We start from the raw sequence: 7,609 nt of genomic DNA, 5'->3' as shown, positions 1-7,609 counted from the left end.
CTCCTCTTGGGAGCGGCCGGAGGAGTCTTTGAAACTTCGAAATTGAGACGAAACGGGGAATCGTGGGGAGTGAAAGGTGAGTGATGGAGGTTAGGTGTAGTGTGAGTTGTGAGTGTAGAATGTATGAAGTTTATATAGGTTTTAAGTTGCTAAAACGGATCGGGAAGTTGCCAAAAGGTTTTTACGGCAGTTTCCGGAAATACCAAGATTTCCAAACCCGAAAACGGAAACAACTCATTTTTCTTGATTCTAAAACAAACCTAGTATCTTTTAGGTTGAATTAATGATAGAATCTACCTATTTAATCGATATTTCATCCTACCATGATATTTATTCATAGATATGCCTAAATGGGCATATTTTCACCTTGACTCCGCAATAAATTCTAAGACGAGGGTCATATAAAAATCATGCTGGAATAGATAACACCACCCCCAAACAATTTGGGAAGGTGGGATCAATATTAAACAACCACGCATAATGAAAATAACCTTATTTTATTAAAATTTTCATTCGAAGTACATTTCACTACAAAATTCAAATTACAGTAATAAAACTTACATTAAAATAAATGGCAATAATGAAACTACAAATAAAAATAGAAACATCAAACGATACTATCCCTAACCACTCCGGTACTGGTAGCGGAGGGCACACGGTCCGGAGATGGCTCCTGAGCTCCCGATGGGCCAGCACCATTCGTCTTTCGGCGACGACGATCGTGCCTCGATGGTGTGTCCTCGGAAGGAGAATCCCGTGAGGTGGGAATCGTGCAAGCATGTCGGCCCGAATCGGGCTGAGCTTCTAGCTCGGCCCTCATCTGTTCCCACCGCTCGTCCTCCCGCTGGGATCAGATCTCGAAGTTATGATGGATAGTAGCATGTCGAGTCCGGAGGTCTTCGCAGATAGTGTTGAGTGAACGCGTGCCACGATGAATTACGGCCATGCGTTCTGCATCAGACCAATACCGCTCCAGGGCATCCGCATCAAAACAAGTCAAGTCCTCCTCATCCTCCGAGGCATTCTCATTTCCCCCATCCTCCTCGTCATTCTCATTTCCACCATCCTCCTCGTCCTCTACCCTATCCTCAGGCAACCTCCAAACTCGTTGGACACACTCCTTATAGATGCGAGGATTTCGGTGTAGGGTGATGTAAGACCTATCGACGCCTTTGGTACTGCTCTCAACTTCAAAGATGATCTTGGTTATCAACACAGGGGAGAGGTGCAACAGACTTTCCTACTCCCCTAATCATGCTAAGCAAAACTCCAAGATACAAAACTTCGTACTTCTGCTCATGGAGTATCCATAAAATGTGGAGGCAGTTCGGATCGATGTCGGCCGACCTTCTCCTTGCCCAGGGCGTTCCGGACCAATCCAATCGAAATGCGGCCGAGCTAGTTGGTTCTCGAGGGATGCTCGGCGAACACAATCGCGATCTCGCATTGTAGTTCCTTCGATAATCGTCCGCGTTCATCAATGGCTCTACCCCATTGTATTGGGACTCCTGCAACGTGACATCGGATGGATTCTAGGCGGAATGCCTAGAATCTCGACCAACAACCCAAAGAGTTACTTCCTTCCTCCTCTTTGCCACCATAACAAAATTCTTGTCCCCTCCACCTCCTTCGTGTTGTAAAACCATCGGACTAAGTCTTCATGGTAAAAGGCTTCAGTCGAGTACCACAAGCTATTCCAGTCTCTACTTATCATTTCATCACCGTAAAACGGCGCGAAGTGGTCGCCAATAAAAGCTTGCTCCGGCAAAATTCGACGTTGTTGAGCCATTTTAGTGTTTGGAATGTAGTGGGGGTTTAAATGGGATGTGGTGTTGGAATTTGAATCGACGAACTGAAACAAACTGTGGTGGTGGCGCCGGCTAGCCAGCTAGCTCAAAATTTGAAATTTTCGTTGGTTTTTTGTTATTTAATTTGGTGGAGGTGGTGGTGGAAAGCTTTTAGATTAGATTTGAAGTAGATTTGAACTATGGGCGTGGGTTAATTTGGTTTTCTTTTTATTTTTATTTTTTTTAGGTTTTTGGAGCTTTGGTGGGCGTTAATGGCGGTTTGAGAAGATGAACGCATTGTTGGGCAAAGGTAAGGGCGGGTCTTGGTTGCCGGTGGGTGAAGCGGGTTGGGCCCAAGCCCAATCGAAATTTTTGAATTTTTTGATTTTTTCAAACTTCAAATCAAAATTGCCGCCGTTACGGGTCCGATTTTTGTGAATGAGATATTGAAATGATCAGGAGAGAATTTCCAATCTAATGATCCATAAAACACTCTATTCCGACCGTGGATGACATATAAGATAGTGGAAAATGTCTCGAAGTGCGTGCATGGCGACGCGTTATCTTAACGATCAACTCTAAATTCATGATTATGTCAACCCGGATCGAAATACAATTAAACGGCCTAAGCAACTCTAATGGGACATAAAACATTCTAGGATCGGAAACATCGAACACCCCCTTTCCAAACAAATTTTTTACAACAAAGCTTAGAAAATTTGTTTTTAGCGATGGAGGTCTTTTAAAGTCAGATTCCCGAGACTTCCTAGATTACTATGTTTATCCTTTAATATATATATATATATAGAAATTTTTACTTTTATAATGAAAAACAATAAACAGAAAAGACATAATTCACCCCATAGAGAAACATGACTCAAAAATTCGAGAAAACATGCAAGAGTGGAAAATATGAATTATGTTAAATGTGGACTTAGGATCCGGTACTTACAGCCACACACTCTATAGGGAGGGCCCGGTTACCTTAATGGTGCACTCACCAATATCTGGAAATGGAAGGAATGCACCAAACACAACAAATTGAGGCATTTATATTCAGATACTCGAGACTTTATCTAACATATGTATGAACATGCAGTTTATCATATATCAACAACCAAAATAATTGTGGATCATTCCATAAATAAATATCACAGAAAACATATCCAAACACAATCAAGCACCAAGATTTTCTATGACGCAACCTAGTGAAATGAAAACGAAGTCGGATAACCCTATAACATAACCTAGCGTGCACCTTCTTTTTCATTTTTGAACGAGAGGGTGTTCTAGTGAATAAGTGTGGAAAAGTGAATGGTTGTGGAGAATATGGTGGATATGGATAAGTTGTAGAAAGAAAGCATGTAAACAATGAGGATGTGGGTTTAGCACAAAACTCATTCATGGTGTAGGTAGGGACTGTTTCAAGTCTGAAAATGAAGGTGTCAATTGTTTGGTTCTTCTGAAGTATTTGTTTACTAGGTGGATTTAAAAAATTATGAATCACGTAAGAAACAAAAGGATCGAAAGTGCAAACTTCGAGATTCCTTTGAAAGGGTGGAAGGAGGGAGTCGAGGTGACTGTTGTGCAAAGTAGTTCTTGATAGGGTGAATCATCACCGCTTTCTAGAAACTCATCAAATTCCTCATATAGATTGGTCATATCCACGTTACTATGATAGTCCTCTATCTCTTTGAGAAAGTCATTTATGTCATCCTCATCCGTAATATGTGTATCGACTAGTGTAGGGATGAAAATGTTGAGTCCTGAACTTCCAAAGGAAAGAAATTTGGGCATATGATTATCGTGGAACGTGTGTTGTTGAAGTAATCTCGAGCAAAGCTCTCGATCATGCTAACCTCTCCATCCATCCATAGATGAATCGGTAAATGTGTCTTTGTTTTAAAACATTTACTTCAACGACAAGATGGCCAAAAGACATGGACATCGAACCATCGCGACAATTAATGAGCGCGTTGGCGGTTGCCGGAAAGGGCGCCCTAAGATGATCGACAGAGTCGTTAGTAACTTCTGTATCGAGGATGACAAAATCAGCCGGATAGTAAAAATCCCGAACTTTTACTATAACATTTTCGACGACACCTTTAGGATACTTAATAGACCGATCGACTAATTACAACGTCATTTTAGTGGGTTGCATCTCGCCTAGACCTATTTGTCTATACAAATAAAATAGGAGTAAGTTAACACTAGCCCCCGTGTCTAATAACGCCGTCGTCGATAAGAATCTCCTAAGGTGCATTATGCAATGGGGATCGACCGAGGTCCTTGTACTTAACAATTCCATTATGTTCGGATAGAGTTGGGAATTGTTCTGTTAAAAGGTGTCTTTTGGTATATTTGTCTTCGCCTAGTAGTACACAACTCCTTAAGAAACTTAGTATGGTGTGGTAGCTTTTAATAGCTTCGAGGAAAGGAAGATTTATAGTTAGATTCTTGAAAACGCCCCTAATCTCCTCATAATTAGTATCCCTAGTTAACACGGCTAATTTTTGTGGAAATGGTGGTTTCGCTATATTTAGCAATGGTATCACCGGATGTTTAACCGTGGCTTTTCGTTTCTTAGGTTGTGTTGTAACCGGTACCTCTACGGTGGTAGGCTTTTCGGTTTCTATTTCGGTATCTAGTAAAATAGCGGTGTAGGGTTATCTTGGTGGGGTAACTATAGGCATAGTTACTTTGTTATCAACCACTCTGCTGCCCGGAGAGTGGTGATGGCCTTTAGCTCACCTACATTTTCATATTCATTACTAGTATTATCGGTTACCTCAAAGGCTATGTTTGTTGTTTTTAGGATTAGGTATTTAGTTACACGGAAACACACCTTTGGGTTGGGCTTTATCTTGAGCCAAATGTTGGGTTAAATTATTAACGGATTGTAGAAGCTGTTGGTTAGATTGAGCCATGGTTTGGAAAAGTTTTGGCTCACTTGTATGAAGATGTCAAGACGATCCGGTTGTGTGGGTGTAGTAGTCACGGGTGGTGTGGATTTGAACTATTTCACGAATTATTATTTATGGGTGGATTTTGATAATTATTATTTACCTAACGATACCTCTATTAGCATTATAATTATTATAACTACCTTGACTTTGTGCTTGACCTTGTCGAGGTTCCACTTGGTTGTTATAATTATTAAAATTACCCCGACCACTCCCTTGGCGTGGTGGAACTTGGTTAAAACCGTGCGTTGGCCTAACATATTGATTATTGTACCACGGAGGTGTGGCGTGTTGGTTATTTCTCCAACCGAAGTTGGGATTTTGTCTCCAAGGGGCGTTAGGTTCACTATTAATGGAACAAGCCTGTTCATAGGCTATAGGACGATGGGAGTCGGGATGCTCGGGGCTCCAAATGAAACTACATGGATTTGAATTTACGTTCATGACGGGGGATAGGCTTTTGTTGAACGAAAATGGCCTATACCTTTTAGTGAGTGATTCGATTAGAGTTTTAAGCTCGGGATCGTGTTTAATTTCAAACATACCGGCGGCCTTAACGTATTAGAAGAACTAGCGGAGCCGGAGGGATATCGGCACTACCGCCCAAGTTGTTATTTAAACTTAGTTTGATCCTCTAAAATTTATAAGCCTCCGAGGCTCCTTTGCTTAAGAAACTACCCCCATTCATTATGTCTAGGACTTCTTTATAGTGGTGTAGAAGTCCTTTGAAAAAGGCACGAACTAATGTGTCTTTCGCTAAGTTATGATGTGGACACTCTATAAGGAGATCGGTGAAACGATTCCAAGCCTCTGAAAATGATTCATGAGGATTTTGTCGAAAAAAATGAATCTTGGAAAGCATCTCATCCATCTTTAGGGGTGGGTAAAAATGTTCCATAAACAGCTGAACAAGTTTAGCCCACGAGTCCACAGAATTAGGCGCTTGGGCAATTAACCAAGACGCCGCCTTATTGGCTAAGGTGAAAGGAAATACCCTTAGTTTAATTTGTTCCGCACCAACCGTAGGATGGTGGAATGTTGTTAGGACTTGTTCAATCCTACGACGTGTCTTGATAAGGTTTTTCATGGTCTAATCCATGAAAAACAGGTAACAAATTAAAAATATTTGGGGGGATTCGGAAATCCCCCACAGGGTCTGCTAGAACGATGCAAGATTTTAGGTTATCGCTCAAGGCTTTATAAAAGTCCGAGAGAGGAGTCTCTCCTTCGTCGGGCATTGTGTCAGGTGGTGTGTGTGAAATAGTAGCTAGAGGTGGAGTGGGTGGTATACTAGATAGAATTGTTTGTTGACGTTGTTGTGTGATTACGTTTGGTGTTTTTGTTCGACCAGACCTTAATCTCATACAAGGCTAAGACCAAATTTAGCTAAACACATCAACACTCCAAACAATTCTGATATACTAGTATAAACCTCTAACAGGAGATGCGAGGTGTGGGAGAAAGGAATACTTGATTGCGTCATTGCTTCTCTTATGAATGGTGTCTTGTTTACGCGTGTTCAGTGTATATAACAAGTTAGAACACTGAAAAACTTGAAAAATCAAAGTTCGAATCAAAACTATAGAAATCCGGAAAAATCTAGCTTAGGGCGCGGTCGCGCTCCGTGTAATCTTGTAATTACAGTGTTTTAGGCGGTCGCTTCGATTATTCTGATCTTTTTGTAGCGGGTCGAGCTCGATTTCAATAACTTGAGTCGTTTTTTTTTTTTTTTTTTTTTTTTTCGGAAGTTTTCAATGCTGAAACGGACAACCACAGTATGAATCAAACAAGGGTGGGTGGGTGAAATGGGACTTTAAGAAAAGTACTTACACTACGAAAACAATGCGAAAGTGAAACTAAGATGGCAGCGGCGCCATTTGATAAACGATAAAATGAATAGTTTACCTACAAAATGAACGATGAAACTCAAAACGTAAGTAAACTAAAACTAGATTATGTGCATATATTTTATCAAAGATTTCTACTCTCAATCCTATGAGATATAGTGGAGTAGAGTGATTCGTTCCACTCCTAGTCCTTCCGCATGCTGTGTTCTCTACGTATAAGTATTCTTAACTCTAAAGTCTAATGAGAGATTTACAAAGTGGCAACTAGACTACGATGCAACTACCCACAAGATGCAACTAGTCGACTATTAGAACAACTATGGGAATGCTACGTTGATTCTATGATAAGGAGTTAAAGGGGGATTGATTCCACCTTAACTCGACTTAATCCTACTAACGATGAATCATCGTAATCCGAATTGAATTGCTTCATAGAACAATATGGTTACTCCTAATCCCTAATTACACATGGCATTTCTACCAATTCATAACTAGTATTTGAACGATTAAACCCATTCTCATGGTGAACTAATCATTTCTAGAGTGGAAAGGAAATTACAACGACTTTACGATAATCGGAATCAAGCTTTCATCAAGGTTTCTCAACCCCCTCAATGGAGGTTTAGCCGAGAATCATCACGCTATCATTCCCAATGGAATTCACACAAGACATGATATAAAGATTGAAACTTTGCTTGTTTAAACCCAATTCAAAACTACTAATGCAATAATTTGAATTAAACTAATAATGACAATTACTTAAATCTGCGAATTGAAATTAAACAATTAATGGAAATGAAACTAACTTATGGAGAACACTATTTTATCAATCTAATGAATAATAAAACAATGATTCAAATACTAAATTAATAATCTAACTAATCTAAGTCTAGCTATCTACGTAATAAGGGAAATTAAATCTACACAATTGTAAATGACAAGAATCGAAATTGACAAACTATCTAATTTATTAATCAAACTAATTAAGAATAATGATTCTAAGAGTTTAATC

General features: G+C 39.9%; 1 non-coding gene across 1 annotated transcript; it reads left to right on the top strand.

Annotated features, from left to right (window-relative positions):
• The first annotated feature begins 5,508 nt into the window (after positions 1-5,508).
• Positions 5,509-5,612, top strand: LOC147488482 (small nucleolar RNA R71). Its single transcript, XR_015203389.1, has one exon. It is a non-coding gene; the product is annotated as a small nucleolar RNA R71 (small nucleolar RNA).
• Positions 5,613-7,609: the final 1,997 nt, after the last annotated feature.

This window comes from Coptis chinensis, chromosome 7, assembly GCF_015680905.1.
Source record: "Coptis chinensis isolate HL-2020 chromosome 7, ASM1568090v1, whole genome shotgun sequence".
NCBI classification, from domain to species: Eukaryota; Viridiplantae; Streptophyta; class Magnoliopsida; order Ranunculales; family Ranunculaceae; genus Coptis; species Coptis chinensis.
This window is presented reverse-complemented; position numbering and strand designations above follow the sequence as displayed.